Source organism: Canis aureus, chromosome 13 (assembly GCF_053574225.1).
Source record: "Canis aureus isolate CA01 chromosome 13, VMU_Caureus_v.1.0, whole genome shotgun sequence".
Lineage (NCBI taxonomy): Eukaryota > Metazoa > Chordata > Mammalia > Carnivora > Canidae > Canis > Canis aureus.
In genome coordinates, this window is record NC_135623.1 from 33,586,648 (window position 1) to 33,604,259 (window position 17,612).

Sequence of the window (17,612 nt, forward strand, 5' to 3'; positions counted from 1 at the left end):
CAATTACCATTAGATCAAGTTTTTAAGAATTGTACATATTTCTCTTTTCTGCTTGTACGGTAAAAAAAATAGTAACTATGGGATGCCTGGGTAGCTCAGTGGTCGAGCGTCTGCCTTGGGCTCAGGGTCTGATCTTGGGTCCTGGGATCGAGTCCTGCACCGGGATCCCGGCGGGGAGCCTGCTTTTCCTCCCTCTGCCTATATCTCTTCCTCTCTCTCTGACTCTCATCAATGAATGAATCTTATAAAAAAGAGTAAATCTTAGCAGAAAAATGTATAGAGCTATGTAGACTATGGGATTAATGAATGAGATTCATATTTTATGTTTTACTTTATTTTCAGAAACATTAGTGGGAGTAGGCTAGGGAGCTTCAGCGTGTTATGTACATCTGTGATTTTAACTGCTCCAATATCCTTTTATATTTCTTGAAACCCACTCGGTCCCCACGTCCAGTCTCGTCAGGCTCAGGGGGACCAGAATCTAAGGGCGGGGCTTAGACCCTGGCTTGGCCAATGGGCCTGTAGTGATTGGTCCAGGGGGTGGAGCACGTGACCCTGCATTTACCAATGAGAGCTTTTCCCAGGGCCTGGGGGCTGCACCGGAAGGCTGCTCCAGTTGGCTGAACCGGGGAGCCGGCCGGGCCGGAAGCCGGAAGCAGGAAGCTGCCTTGAATTGCTGTTGCCGCCCTGAGGGCGGGGGCCGTTGGCTGACGAGGAAACCTGCGGAGAGAGGAGCAAACCCGAGCGACGGATTCAGACAGGGCCCCGGATGCAGGTACATCTTTGCGTGCATCACCTGGACGTCTCAGGTCTGTGAGACGAGCCCATTTTCCTGAATTGAGCTGTTAGTGACGTAAAACATTGTATTAGTTTTAGGTGTGGAGGTAACGACTCAGTATTTGCATATAGTAAAAATGCTACAATAAGTCTGGTTAACGTCTATCACCTTACACAGATACAGTCGTTTTCTGATGAAAACGCTGAAGACTTTGAAATACGTCATATAGTGTAATTCACTGCGGTCGCCATATGGCGCATTGCATCCTCAGGACTTACTTGGTTTACATCTGGAATTTGGGACCTCTTGTTCCCTCACACCTGCCTCCCCTCAGCCACCCACCTGTTCCATGTGTCTGTGAGCTGCGCTTTCTCTTGAGAGTCTATGTGTGAGTGAGATCCTATGGTGTTTGCTTTTTCTGACCTACTTCACTTAGTGCGGTGCCCTCAAGGTCCATCGGTTTTTGTCACAAAAGGCGAAATGTTCTTTTTTACGGCTGAATAATATTCCTGCCTGTGCGCACGCGTGTGCGCACACACGCCTCGTCTTTATTTGTTCCTCTGTCGGTGAACACGTAGGCCGTTTCCGTCTCTCGGCTGTGGTAAATAATGCTGCCGCGAACCTGGGGGCTGCGTGTATCTTGCGCTGCGTGTTTATGTTTTCTTCAGGTGGGTGCCCAGAAACAGAATTGCGGGATCATATGACAGTTCTATTTTAATTTTTTTAAAAGATTTTCTTTATTTATTCATGAGACACACAGAGAGAGAGGCAGAGGAAGAAGCAGGCTCCATGCAGGAGCCCGACATGGGACTCGATTCTGGGACCCCAGGATCACGTCCTGGCCTGAAGGCAGGCGCCAAACCGCTGAGCCACCCGGGGATCCCCCCTATTTTAATTTTTTTAAGGAGCCTCCACACTATTTTCCTTCAGGGACTGCCCCTATTTACATTGCCACCAACAGTGCACAGGTGTTTCCACTTCTCTGCCTCCTCGCCACTACTTGTCAAATTTCTTGTCTTTTTGAGAGGAACCACTAAGAGCTGTGTGGTGTTCTCTCCTTGTGGTTGATTTGCATTTCCCTGATGGTTGGTGATGTTGAGCCCGTTATCCTGTGTCCATTGGCCAACTGTAGGTCTTCTTTGGAAAATGTCTGATCCTCTGCTACGTTTAATTGGAATGTGTATGTTTTTGCTACTGAGTTGTATAAATGCTCCCTAGATTTTGCATGTTACTACCCTTTATCAGATATATTATTTGCAAATATTTCCTCCCATTTGGTAGGTTGCCTCTTCTCTTTGTGGATGGGAAAAGCTTCCCTTGCTGTAGATTCTCATTTTAAAATGTAGCTATTTTCTAGTTTCAAAAATATATATATATATATATATTTTAAATTTTAAAACCTTTATATTTTTTAAATTTTAAAACCATTTTAAAACCTATTTATTTAATTGATAGCATTTAATAAGCCTATTTATTTAATGGATAATGTGTTTGTATTTTAGCTTACTCCAAAAATATTTTAGGATGACTTACTAAGACACAAGCATAGTCTTTGTGAGCTTTAAATATGACGCCACATTGCCTATATTTGCAGTGTGGCCTCTCTTTAGCTGTGTGAACTTGGTCAGATGACTACTCTTTCCTGTTTCCTTATTTGTACAATATGGATACTATAATCCTGCATACCTCTTAGGGCAATTAAGAGGAGTCATTGATTCATATTTTAACTGCCTAGTACAGTCCTAGCATATGATAAGTGCAGTGAGCTTTAGGTACTACTGGGATGCAACAATAGAGTTGTGTAAAATTAATTCAAAATAAGCAAAAAAAAAAATAGAAAGTAAAATAAGGATTAAAAATGAGAATATGCCAGGTGGAAATTAAAACCATAAAAACATGTGCTACAAAATCCTGCACCTACCAGAAGCAGGCCCAAATTTTGGCTCTCAGCATATTAGTTGCCAAAGTGGACACCATCAGTTACCTGACTCATAACCCAAAATGAAGGTTAAATTGTTTTATAGTTACACTAAATATTCTTATGAACAACAAATTTCCAGATAATATTTAAGCATATTATGTGCTAGAATTTACCAAGTATGTGCCTTTTACTGGACATGTAGTTTGTTTCCAGTTTTTAATGAACCAAACTTATAACTGAGATATTTTTGTGTATGACTTTTTAATGGGTTTAGTATAATTTGTTTTGGGTAGATCACCAAAATTGAAATTGAGGTCAGAGAGTGTAAGCACTTTAAGTTTTCTGATGAAGAGTAGTGTATTTGTGAATACTGCAAAGTGTCCACTGGTTACAGAAATATTTTTTCCAATCAACTCATTAATACATTTTGACTTTCAGATAATTAGCTATGAATATACTTGTTAACACTGAAAATCATTTGCATTTGTAATCTTTGTAGTTAGACATTGTGTTGTTATATCTATACTATCACTAGGAAAACTATTCACTGCAGATACCTTTCCAGTGGCAGTCCAACAACTAATTTTCTACATGGAGTATTTTCCTTTAACACATACTAAAATACCATTTACTGAATATCCTCTCTTTCCTAGAAAAGTTTAAATGCGTAGCTTTTCATCTTTTTGACTGCATTAGTAAATGTTTAGAAAGAAACACAAAACAAATTGCAAAGGTTTAGTAGCTTAGCACAATACAAATTTATATGTCACTCACCTAACAATCCAGTGTAGATATTTCTGATTGGGACTGAGGAGGACCTCTGTTCCATTCAGTACATTCAAGGACCCAGGTTGATGGAGACTCTGCCATCTTTGACGATGGCTTCCACAGTTACCTTGAATAGCAACATCCAAGTGGTGAATTAATGGAAAAGAGGGTAGAAAAAAAATACACCCTTTTTGGTCTTGTCCCCAAAGTGACAAATCCCTTTTATCACCATTTTGCTCACCAAAATTAGTCATATGGCCTTACCTAGGCCTGATTTGCATAGCCTTGGGAATATTACTTAACCTTTTAAGTTCCAGTTTTCCCATATGTGAAATAGGGATAACATTTCTGCTCCCCTGGCAACAGTGAAGTTTAATGCTAGGTATATAGCACTTAACTCAGTGTCTGACTCATACTAAAGGCTTAATTAATAATAATACTCTTATTGTCAGTTTTAATATTACATAGGACATACAACCTAGATATATATTACAAAAATGCTTTTTAATTACGTCAAATAATTTTTTTTTTTAAAGATTTTATTTATTTATTCATGATAGTCACACAGAGAGAGACAGAGAGGCAGAGACACAGGCAGAGGGAGAAGCAGGCTCCATGCACCGGGAGCCCGACGTGGGATTCGATCCCGGGTCTCCAGGATCGCGCCCCGGGCCAAAGGCAGGCGCCAAACCGCTGCGCCACCCAGGGATCCCCATCAAATAATTTTTTAAAGATTTTATTTATTTATTTTGAGAAAGAGTATGTGAGCAGAGGGAGAGGGCAAAGGGAGAAGCAGACTCCCCATTGAGCAGGGAGCCCAATGTGGGGCTCTATCCCAGGACACCAGGATGATGGCCTGAGTCGAAGGCAGATGCTTATCCAACTGAGCCACCTAGGTGCCCCTAATTACATTGAATAATTCCTGAGAAATGGGAATAAATGTTATCTACCCTCCCAAAAAAAATATTGCGGTCTCACATGTCTCTGTAGTGCTAAATACCAGGAAGGAAAAGGGAAAAAATAAATCTTGTGACCAACAATTTGATCACTGGACTAATGTATAATGCAATAAAAAGACATGTTTATATGTGTAGTTACCTGGAAAATATAGTATATGCTTCATTTAGAAAAAGACATGAAGATACGTTTTAAAAAGCTGAGCTTAGGAACGAATAAGACATTGGATAAAAGGGATGGTGATAAATTCTAACATTTTAAGCTAAGTTTGTGGGTTATTACAAAGATTAGCTTAAAATAACTAAAGATTAAGAATATTTATTGAAAGATAATGTGTATTGTGAAATTAGTGAAGTAGGTTCGAAGCATGCAGCTATTTAAAGGAGAAATGTGAGGAAAGGTAGAGTTAAGGTGGTTCTACTGAGAACCAGAGGAGGCGAGTGGCATGAAATGAAGCTGAGGAGTAAGCAGGGACCAAAGCAGGAAAAGCCTTTCTCAGTGTTTACCAGTAGTTATATTGGAAGAATGTATATATTAGAAGATGATACAGGATGAGATCTGAGCTTTCAAAAAAAACCACTCTAGATGCATTTTGGCAACTGGATTGGAGAAATGTAAGAATAGATGTGGTAAGTCCAGGTGGTGGGCTGTTAAAGAAGTTAAAGTAGAAACGGTGGTAGTTCCCACAAGGTGTTTGGCATTAGAGAGAAATTGAGGTGATTAAGAATATTTAGGCCATAGAAATGGAGAACTTAGTAATAGGTGGGGTATATGGATGAGGGCAAGATGAAGGATGGTTCTGGGCAGTATGGCTTGTAAACTTTGTGACCTACCCTACATAGTGGGTGGTGACGCCAGTTGCTATGATTGGAGTTAAAGACTTGTAGGAGAGAATTTGAGCAGTTTGTGATGAGTTGAGTTTGAGTGACTCGTGTGTGGAGATGGACATGTAAGTATATAGACATTTGAATGTTTAGATCAAAAAGATTCAAAGGAAATATTTGTAGTAAAAATGTTAATACATAATCAATATGTAGCTTAAACTGAAGTTTCTCAACCTTGGCACTGTTGATATTTTAGGCCAATAAATCTTTGTTGTACAGGATCTACTGTGCATTGTAGGTTGTTCAGACCATCTCTAGCTTCTACCCACCAGATGCTAGTAGCAGCCCCCTAGTCATGATAACGAAAAATATCTCCAGACATTATAAATCATCCCCTGGGGGGTTGGAGAATCTTTGTATCTTTGAAGGTTGATAGAGTATTAGAATATTGAATCATATATACCAACATTATTTGTTATATGTTATGTATTTTCAATACATAATTTTTATTAATCAACTTGTATAAATTTAGATTATGTCTAAACAGATTATGTCTGTTTGAAATATTTGAATTCTTTTGATTATTTTATTGGTAAATATTTCCTTTGTCCCCTAAATAATATACAAATATATAATTATTTTACAAACTGAAACTAGTATTAACCTGAAGTATGGTTATATTATGCAACATCTGCTCCTTTTTAAATTAAAGTTACTTTCTTCATGTACAAATATTCAGTTGAATAGGGTTTTCTAAAGTACTTGCATTTAACTTTCCCTAGACTCTACTCTGGAATGCTCTTAATATTATACATTTCAGAGTTTCTTTGCTGCTTAACTTTGATTTAGAATACTCAGTATGGTGAGTTGTAATTTGCCTATAACTGCTAACTCCTTTGAAAGTGAGGGTGAAAAAAATAGAAATCCCTTTTAAAATTTAAAGATCTCTCTCTCTCTCTTTTTTTTCCTTAATGACCAGAAATTTCTAAATCCTGGTTTCTAAAAACCGTGCCATTTTGAAATTTATCTGGCGGATAGCACTGCTCTGCTGCATTACATGTGGTTGATGTTAGTCACATCCTTGATGTAACATAACACAAGCTGGCTAAGGTAATCCAATGTGACATATGACAGCATTTTGAGCCAGTCTGGGATATTTGAAAATATGCCATCTTTCAAAGACCATGGACAGATAGCATGGTGAGCCAAGATTATGAACTCTGCTGCTTTCATTTTGAACAACCACAAAGGCAAGTTTCTGTGATAATTAAACGGTGAATTCCAACATGGTGGACTCTAACAAATAGTAACAGAAGTACATTTTTTTTTTGATGGTGAGTTTATACTTGAAACCACTTAAGTTAAATCATTAAGAAAAACAACAACTAAAGGGATGTGATTATGCATTATTACAAGCATGTGAAAAGATAATGCAGAAATCAGCTAACAATATCTGGTAACAAAGACACAAAAAGGGAGGGGACAAGTGGGCATCTGGTTATTTACCATTTGTTGAAAGTGCTCAGGTCAAGTCAAGTATCATTTTGGTAGTGTTAGAGGAAAAACAATCTAGAAACATGAGCACCCAGGCAAATATCTATGTTTTCTACACATGTTGTGGCATTTCTCTGTGAAAAGTCTCTCTGTACTCAGCCTAATTTATTGTGCAGGCTGTGGAGAATTTGAAAACCACGTTTTCTTCTAGGATTACTTCAAGATCAGCTCCTTTGGTTTTAAATTTGTTTCACATTTGTTGGAGCAGAAAATACTAGCACTAATAATACCTGATAAATAGTGATGAGTTACAGAAATGAAAATAACCTGGACACTGAATTAGAGAACGGAAGAGGAAATTGAACATAATATGTACATCTTAGAATGAAAAGGTAAAATTGAACTACACGAAAAGGGTCAGCAAAACTGTTTTTTTTTTTTTTTTGCTTTTGTTTTTGGTGAGATTTACAACCAAAAGTTGTAATATGGGATTGCTTTACTCAATTATATTTTAAAATCTCCTCTTCCATAAAATGTGCTTATCTTTTCTAGGTGGATCAAAATCATTAAGTAATTCTGGTGCCAATCTATTAATAATGTGATTTAAGTAAATGTGGAAAACAGTTCACTTTCTTGCAAATTAAAAACACATAGTTTAAAAAAGCATACTTCATGCATATATAGTTATATATGTAACTACATTTTTTAAATTATTTACACATATATGTTAAAAGTATTAAATTGAAGTTTCCTGAACTGCCTAAGATGACATTATAGCATAGGAAGAAAATGCTGGAATTTTTTTTATTACCTTAGGTACAAATAGCAAAAATTCCCAATACTTTAATATCACTCTTACAGCGTACAGTAATGTTTTTCTAATGCTTTCTCCTTTGAAATTCAAAAGTATGTATATACCACAAAGATAAATTGTTTTATCCATTTGGCAGAAAGGAAAATTGAAACTTAAGGTTCTAGTAATTGATGCAATCAATCCAGGTTTTGAACTTGAAGTCTCTCCTTTTTTTATGGTTCTCATAAAATTAGGATTTTGTTGATATGACCTAAGACTTACTTAGTGACTGATACCAAAATTTAACGTAAGGATAAACACTTTAACATTAAATGGAGGCTGGATCTGTCACCCTGATGTTATATTTTTACAATGCTGAAAGTGAACAAATAATTACCTCTCAAATTCTGGTTGATAATCAGATTAAAGAAACCTGGTTAAAAAACATTATAGTATTTTGTGCTTAGGGCTATAGCATGTGTTGGAATAAAAAGACAGTAATACCCAATGAATCTAATATAGGCAATCTGATGTTTTTGATTTAATGGAAACAAAAAATATTGCCACATTCACTGCTGTTATAAAATAACCTAGAAAAAGCCCATTAGAAAAACAAAGTCATTTGTCTTTTTGGAGAAAACTAAAGGTTGAAAGGTATAAGGTGAGGAGAACCAAGGTCAAGCAAATTATTGTCTTTGCTGGGTTGGTTTCAAAAATGCTATTTGAACATTTTACCAATCCATCTATCAATAACCCTTTGCCAGCTATTCTAGACAGGAGTTGCCTAACCAAAAGGAGAGATAGGATACTAGAAACAGATTTAATGTTTGCTCTGTGCCTGCTGTGCCAACATTCATTTATAGATTATTCTTGCAGAAAGCCTGTGACAGTGATTTTCCCATATTCACCAAAGATTGCAGTTCAGAGATTAAGTGACTTGTTCAAGGCAATATACTTAACGTGCCTGAGGAGGAATTTGAACCCACTAAACAGAATTGAGATTTGAACATTGAAAATATTGAAAAAATATATTAATCTTGGAAGAAATATAAGCAGAGGATAAATGTTCAATTAAAAGAAAAAAATGAATTTTTTTTTCAAACTAATGGTCTAGTATAGGTAAGAGCCTACCAAGGAAGATTTATGTGATTCAGTTGGTTAACAGATCATCCTCTTTGATTATCTGGTTGAATTAGGAATTTTCTGGATAATGAGTTGGCATGCATTTTGACCTTCTAAAGTACTCTAAGGTAGAATATAGGTTATGGAGTTGGGCAACTCTGAATTCATTTCTTGACGGTTAGTTTACTTTTTGTGTTATTTGGCATACCTAATTATGCTGATCCTCAATGCATTCCTCTGCAAAATGAATATTATTGATACTTACCTGCATTCTGTTAAGGTATACAGGGGTAACAAACATTACTAAAATTTGAATGGCTCACAACAAAGGTTCATTTCTTGCTTGGATTGCAGATCCTTTCAGGTCAGGCATAGCTCTGCTGTTTTCTCCTTTTGGCAGAAGGAGCCTCCCCATTCAGCACTTGTTTATTCAAGACAGAGGGAAAGGATATGCAGAAACCATAGGATGACTCTAACAGGGTCTGCTTGTATGGTTCATGCATCGCTCTCACTGACTTTTAAATGGCCCACGGGGGGATGTCACATACCCAAGCCTTATGTGAATGAAGCAGAAAGTCTCGTCTCATAGGGAAGGCAGTGAATCATTGAGAACAATCCTACAGCCCACTGTAACGCCCACATTATTGTTATGATGAGTAAATGAGATGAAAAAAAACGGTGTTCCTAGCAGAGTTCTAGGCACATACTATATGTTCAAGAAATTTTATTTCACTTTCATCTGGGACACTGGGGATCCAGAGTCAAGCTGAACAAAGGCCAAACTCAGGAAATACTGCAACTGTATATAACAGTTTTGAAGTATTCATTCTATGACCTTATTTCAGTAATTGAGAGAACTACAAATAAGAGATATACTATGTTTCTCATTAGAAATTGGAAATTAAAAGAATTAAAATCCTATTGAAAAATCACAGTAAGTTAGAAAGACCTTAGTATTCTTATTTAACTCTTAATAAAGAATTGACAAATTAAGACCTGGCTTTTAAAAGTACTTTCTTAACTTCTCAGGAATTCCCAACTTATTACACACACAGACACAAAGATACTCCCAAAAAACATAAAACAATTAAATGAGTGCTATTAACAAAATAGCAAGGATTTCAATTGGAAGCTGGCCTTTGGGATAACAGATGAACATAGATTTTAATGAGAGTTATTTTCCAGTAAAAAAAAAAAATCTCTCAGGAATTTTGCAAACTTTAGCATGAGAGAAAAATTCCCTACTGAATGTTTCTGAAAAGGTCTCTTTTCTATGTCATGTGGTCAACTCCAGCAAGAGTTTTGTATGAGTAATGGATTTGGTCTTGTGGATTTTTGGATGAATCCATGAGGAAAAAGCCAACAAGTCTTGCCTTCCCTCTATGAGATCAAAGACACCACTGTATTTTTGGTATGAAAAGGGTTTTACCATGTTGCCAAAAATATGCTGTTCCCCCATCAGCTGTGTAGTGGCCATGCGGTGATTGACAGACCATGAAGTCTCTCCAGGGTGGCTCTGTTTCAACTTAATGGTAGTGTTTAATTCGAAAAGTACTCTGAGTCCCTTTTGGATAAAAACTGTGACAGTACACAAATAGTTTTTCCCTCAGCTAAGAGTTCTGTCGACAAAACCCACTGTGTGAGGTGTTAATCCAGTACGAAGCAGCCCTTTGTGAATTCATGGGATAAATTTTTATCTGTGTAAAACCACAGTACTCAGCTGATTACTTATCTGCCTCTTTTTTTGCTGTAAATTCAATGGAGAAAAAAAAATTCAGATGAAGACTAAATTATTTAAGTGCTCCTAAAGAAACAAATTTAAGAATTATTTTTGAGGGGAAAAAGTGTCGAAGAAAGTCATTGGTAGGCCATTCTTCATTATAAACTATTTAAATAATGGAAATTGTTATCACATGATTTTAATATATAATGGACTCAAATACATTTTCTCATATAACAAATACTCAACTGGCTGGCAGTGGGCAATGACAGGTGGGTATTAGTTATATCTTAGCAAAAGATCCCCTCTGTATGAACTTTATTACATATATGAGAAAAAATGAGAATTTTCATTTGTAGCTTAGCATGTTTATTTTTTTTAAGTTTCAATATATCTAGTAGACTGCAAAATTAGCAAAAAATAACAAAGTAAATTAGCAAAGGTTAACTTAAAATCTCCATCTTCACTTGTGAGAGAGAGGATAGACATACAGATAAACAAGCTCCCTTTTAAAAAGTGTACCCTTCAAACTGAGTTGCAGTATATATAAGAGTGGAGAGTCTAGCAAATCCCAGAACACATCCTATGCTAGGAATGACCTGGTCCTAACACTAGTGATTGCAGCCCTCATATTTGCAGCATTCCTTGACTTTCATCTGAATCTCATAACCAACTAAATGAAGTGATGTGGAGAAAAAAAAAAAAAAACATACCAACACCGTTAGCACTTTATGGTCCAAGTCCTGAGGCTGAGGATTCGATATCTTGAATGATTAGGACTATTTGGCGACTGCACACAGAGGTTGAATTCATAGGAAGCTCCCTTTTTGCTTTAGTTTGCATGAACTGTTTAAGATCAGACGTAAAAAACAATATAATAAAAGTACAAAATTAGGGGGGTTGCATGTTGTATTGTGTCAGGAGTATGTTTTCTGCTCACTTGTGATGCTCTAAAATCTAATGAAGTTATTTGGAATGCAAAATGAAACAGGAGGTTACATGGGAGTGGCAGCCTCCTGGCCTCAACCAGCTGGTAGTATGCTAGTAAGCATTCATTTGTTCTACCTCTGATATTTGGGCCTTGTTCTGGAAATATTCTTGGGAAAAAAAATAGAAGAAGATCTATGTGAAAATGGTAAATAAAATAGTGAAGTTTTGAAGGTTTTGTTGTCTCAAATATTATGTATTTCATGAATTCTACTTCATCTCATTTTTCTAAGTTGGTATTATTCAATGTCTCCAATTCAGTTTGTATATATCTTGTCTTGAATATTCTATAGCCTGCAGAGACCCTCAGGTCTATGGTCTATAATGCCTAATTTTAAGTCTATAATGCACAATTTATGTTTTAATTATTTAACAATATAAGGCTTATAAGTGAAATTTATGGAAACCTTAAAAACCCACACTAAAGCTAAAGTTCGCTTTAACAATTTTAATTTTATTGACAAAGCATGCTACTTTTAATAGTAATATTAGTATGTATGTACAAATGCATCTTTTCTAAAATAAACATTGCTAGACATCTTTCTTCTAATTCCTACCTTGCAAATGTCCAGGATCTGAAAATAAGTTTCTACTTGATGTCAGAGTGATCTGTGATGGAAAAAGAAAAAAAAAAGAAAAAAAAAAAAAAAAAAAAAAGATCTAGGCTCTTTGGCAGAAATACAGGCAGTAGGCTTCAATTGTCAGATTTTTGAAATTCAAATAAAAATATTGGGCGATGGTTATCTATAGCTCAATCTCTTCTGATGTTTGAACTTGCCCTATTACTGCCTGAATCATTGTCAGGAAATACCTTTTAAAAAGATTTCTCTAAATTGGGAAGCTTTTAATCAGTTTTGTTCCTGTTACCAAGTCAGACTCTACCCCTGACAACAGTCAATAAGAATAGAGGCTTTTGCTCCTAACAATGTGTGTATCTTTAGGCTAATGCTACTATTTGAATCAGAGATTAATAAAATTTACTAATAAAATATTAATAAAGTAACAAGTTTAATAACTTTAAAATATGCTAAAGCGAAACTCAACCCATTTTGTGTTTAAAATTCCTGAGGCTTTGATTAAATCCTAATACATATCATCCAGCTGCATTGAATTCATGTGATGGAAACACTTGATAGCTGTTCACCTTATACCCTTATCACTTATACACATTCCCTAGCACTCTCTACGTATTATTTCCTTGAAATAATAAACTCAAACACCAAAGTAAAAACAAAACAAGACTTAAACAGCAGTTCGAACACTGAAGAAAAAAGTAGCCTACTCTGAAAATAAAAACAGAAACCTCTAAAATAATGTTTTATTTATCACATATAAACGTGTTTTCCTAAGAATTATTTCCAGTATGGGCCACCATATGGAAGTAGAAAGCCATTATGGGAATGAACTAAGATGGTTTGTATCACCTGCATAACTTGTTTTGTTCTATGCCTTCAGGCTTCAAAATCCACTTCCCATATTTTTTTCCTTTCTTAAAAATAATGTACATCAGTTTAATTTATCCCAGGTCCTGACAGAAGGATCGGATTTTAAGCATTTAATGCTGTGGTTTCAAATCCAATTTCTCAGTGTTCATCGTTTCAAAAGTGGTAGAATTCAGTTTTTGAAAGGGCTCAAGAACTTGGGGAGGATTGGCATCCTTTCTAAAGTCTTACATTGGTGTTAAAGGCAGCTCTGTATGTAGAGAGCAGTTTGGTCTGAATTTTTCTATAGTGCTCCAGGAAATACTACACCCTTTGCCTACTCCAACAAGAGTCTCTTCTTAATGGTGTCAACCTAGGAAAATTTTTTAAACTCATAAAGCATATTGAATAAATAAGCTATTTACAGATTTTTTTTTCTGAGCTAGGACCCTGATTGGCTGGTACATTTTTCCTAAAAGGAGGGTATCAGTATATCTGCTGAAGGCTTGATTCCACCACATGTGTTCGGAAACAACTTTCCTTAAGACCAATGGGATTTTTATCCATCCAGACGCTGAGGCACTAGATCCTTACACAGTAAATTCATTGTAGGCTCTTTATTGGTGGCGGGTGAACCTCAAAAGGTCAGGAGTCCAGATTGCTTCAAATAAACATCCAGAATCTCAGATGCTTTTTGGAATTGGGCCCAAGTTTATTTGAACCTCTTTTCTGGTTTGGAAATCAGGCTGAAAATTTTACAGAAACAGATTTTCTTGTGAGATCTCAGAATGTTGTGGTTTAAGTAAAGTAATAAACAAATTTGAAAAATGAAAGGCAAAATTGGCTCAAACTCACCTGGTTTCATTCTTTTGAGTGCCTGAAACTGAGTGGCATTGTGCAATATTAAAAAAAAGAAAAAGAAAAAAGAAAAAAGAAAAAAAAAAAGACTGGCTGTGGTTTCACCTAGAATCATCAAACATTCCCGCTGAGGAGGCTTATGAGACCTTTCCATCACTCTATCCTCCATCCTTATGTTTCAGCGACTTTTCATCTATTTTTGTTTGTTTTCACTTCCGTAACTTTGGCATTGGCTTTTCATTTTTGAAATGATGGTGAAGAGTAACTCTGACTTTCTTTGGGAGTGGAATAATTTCTGTACATGTATGGACGTGATCTCCTTGAAGTGCGTATGATGGCCTTCCCATGGTATATAGAACATGGAAATAAAGAAAGTAGAGTTTTTGGAAAACTTATTAAATACCAGGCATGAACATACATCATATCTAATTGTCCCAGCAAAACTATTAAGCAGGTATTATCATCTCTGTTTTCAAAGTGATAAGAAAGCAGTTTATGAAGTGATGGTCACTTGCTCAATCGTATAGCTAGATTTCTTCAAACTAGGAAGTAACAGAGGAAGGGTTGAAGCAGAGGATGTGTGACTTCAAAGGCCATACACTTTACTACTACTTTACAAAGTTTCCTGTATAGCTGTGGTGTTTTTCCCTGAGAGCTTTTTTTTTTAAGCTCATTTTCCCCTTCCTAATATGGGTTATATACATTAGATGTTAGCTGGAAAGAGTATTTTTTTTTTTTTGTAATTCTTCGATGTGAATAGGAAATTTCTGTAGTTAAGAAAGTCTGTTATAACCATGCCTTAGATTTGTGAAGCTCTGGGATATACACAGAGACCTTTTGTGTTTGTTATATCTCCTTCTGATCTGTCCAGCAAACCAGGAGGTAGGCAGATAAGGCATCTTGATCCACTTGTACAAATGAGGGAAACTGAGGCTCCATGAAATTAAGATTTATTCCTAAAGTCCTAAAACTAAGAGACATCAGAAGAAACTCTAACTGAAATCTCTTAACCTACGTGAGCTGCTGTTTGCAAATTCCATTCTGCGGTCTCCTAGTACTTGGTTTTCTTTTCTCACTCTTACCTCTTTTTCAATTACACTATTTCCTCCACAGCACTTTTGCATATTTCAGCTCTGAACAGATACTGTGCTCCTGATAGAAAGCGCCCTGCACTCACTGATAAAAATCCAAACTGCTTTTGCAGAGCCCAAAATAGTCTGGACACATGATACCAAAGCTGTTCTTGTGCTACCCATTTAAGTTATGTATCAAGTCTAAATTTAATCAAGGCCACATTTTATTTATACATTTCATGCATTAAACTCATTTAAACTTTTAGTCAGATTTCATTAGAAGAAATACTACCGTGCACATCATGCAGTAGTAAAGCTAATGTACTTCAGGAATTTGAAAGGAGTTAGAGATCGGGAGTCTGATTTCAAAATTTCTTTTTCTCTCTCTCCTCAGTGCTTGCAGCAGGTCTGTGAGCGGCACACGGTTTGTTTCCTAGGACACTAATACAGTCAGCATGCTCCGCACAAACGTGTAAACACAGACATTCCGTGTAATCAGGGAGGTTGGTGTCTTAAGGCAAGATGATGTTTTTTTAGGAAATGCAATTTATGTTCAGGATTAAGTTTCGCTTGCAGACTGATAACGTCTGAGGTTCAGGGAGATGATAATAAGTCTTGTATCCTAACTCTCTGCCCTGCATCCAAAGCCTTGGATCCGCCTTCCTGGATAGCCTTCATTCTTCTGATCCCCAGTACAATTATTTAGGGTCTGCATTTCTTACAAAGATGAGAAAAGTAAATGATGTGAAAATACAAAACACATTTTAAGAAATGCCAGGCATCTATAAGCCTCGTTGGTGGGTGCAAGGAAATAGAGAGAGACGTGAGGAAAAAATACAGATGACACCAGAGTTCACATTCTTCACAACTCAGGAAATTTAAATTTATGTTAGGTACTTTGGTCCTCTTGAGGTTGAGGTGTGATTGGGTGAGACATGATTCTTAGAATGTAATCATTTTTGCCTGCTTGTGGCATGGCCCTAATACTAGAAAACAAGTTAAACATATGGCACATATTCTTTTTTTTTTTTTTTTACATAAAAGTTGAAATAAATCCACTCAGAATATCATGGAAGCCCTTTCTATAAGTCCTTCAATTGAAAAAAAAAATCAATAAAAACCTTTTTTCAATAAAAAAAGGTTCTCACAAGTTAAAGAGCAACTTTCATGCCAAACATACACATTATTTAACCTAATACTAAATTCACAGGTCTTCTTTCTTTCTTTTTTTACCTCCAGAGGCAGAGATCTGAGGCCCCCCCACCCCTCCCTTCTACACACATTGTGGATCACACAAAAGAGAACTATGGCCACCATCAGACAGCTGAGTTTTCTCCATCTTTAAAATTTTTTTGCCCACAAATGAATTATGTTCGTAGAACTGGAACTTTTTTGACAACAGGGAAGATAAAGTGCCCCCCTTCCTTTTTTTAATCATGGTAACAGGTACTGCATGGGGACAGGCCTTACCACGGGAACCTCAGTCTGCCTAGGTGGTGACTTTGAGAGGGGGAGTGCCACCAGACAGGCTGATGTGGACAGGGGGAATGTCTGTCTGTTCAAACATATTTTCTAAATGATTTGTTTGTGTCAGGAGGGTAGAACTGGAAAGTGTAGCTTTGAGCTGGTTTTTACAGACTAAAGTCCTTTTGTAGCTTTATAATAATCTCCTGAGGGCAGGGAATCAGGTCTGATAGGACAAGATCAATTCTATATTGTGATGACTCCTGCTATTTTCTAAGACATTGGAAAGAAAACACATAGTAGTTGAGAAAGAAAAATTCCTTTATCCCCCGCCCCCCCGTAAAGTCTCACCTCCTCTAAAAATAGGATTTTATTATGTTTGATCTAATTTATTTTCAAGACCATTTATTTAAAGAAGAAGAAAATTCTCCTGGACTGAGATGCAATATAACTAAATAATATATATTTTTTTTTCATGGAGTTAATGTTTTCGGCAAAGGGCAAAGCATTGAAAAAATGGAGCTGAAATGGAAACTCTGACATCACTTTAGCAGAAGTCCCGCTGCCTTCACTGGGGAGAAAAATATTAGCCCTTGTCCGGCTTACCTTTTCCATGAGGTGTAAAAAAGCACCCTATACAAAGGGAGGCTATGAAACCCAGAGCTGCCCTGATTGCCTGCATGTTATTCATATATACGCCCATTGTTGTAAACTGGCACTGGGTGAACCCGCTGATTCTAACCATATGGCTGCTGCATGCAGAAGTGCATGGAGAAGTTTCCTCTAGGGTGCCCACACAGTGTCCTACTGGCTTCCCAGGCTGCAGAAGAAAATACAAAATCTGCGTTCTCCCATTATGAGATTTAATCCAGATGCTCATGAGGTTATATATTTAAAGAATGGATCTTGGACTTTAAGGAAAATTAACATTTTAAAGCTTTGAAGGCTCTTTGCTTTTTCCACTGGGTGGCGCACACAGGCCATGCTAGTGAAGACAGCTCAGGCGCTGGAAACTGCAAATCTGATTTTTAAACTGTTTTAAGGGTAGCTTAATTCAGAACTACTACTCTTCTAATCGGGTTACGAGTTCATCGTGTCAGAAGTCACTCAGACTGTACCTCTACTACCTGCTGAGTGGTCAGTAATAATTCCACATCGCAGAGACCACGTAGAAACTTTTGAGCCATGGAAATGGTTTATGCTGGTAAACTAAAATTTTTTGAGAATAAATATTTTCTACTCAATGTATAAATTGAATGGCCACATGACCATGAAAATTTCCCTGCAGTTAAGTTTTTTCCCCCAATTTCTTTCAGTTTTTAAGGAAAATATAGTTCCAGTCCTAAATAACTTTCAAAATTCCAGAAAAATACCATTTTACTTAATAATAGTTTGGGGTTATGTCCCATTATTAACAGCTCTTACAAACCAT

At 36.6% G+C, this 17,612-nt stretch overlaps 1 long non-coding RNA gene across 11 annotated transcripts in view; it reads left to right on the top strand.

Annotated features, from left to right (window-relative positions):
• The first annotated feature begins 637 nt into the window (after positions 1 to 637).
• Positions 638 to 17,612, top strand: part of LOC144282262 (uncharacterized) — a 146,730-nt gene continuing 129,755 nt past the window's right edge. For 9 of the 11 annotated variants that reach the window (XR_013350637.1, XR_013350635.1, XR_013350636.1 and 6 more), the window contains exon 1: positions 638 to 775. This is a non-coding gene — a long non-coding RNA (uncharacterized LOC144282262). Of the gene's footprint in view, positions 810 to 17,612 lie in introns of all 11 variants that reach the window. The other 2 variants (XR_013350639.1, XR_013350640.1) reach the window with 2 other exon arrangements.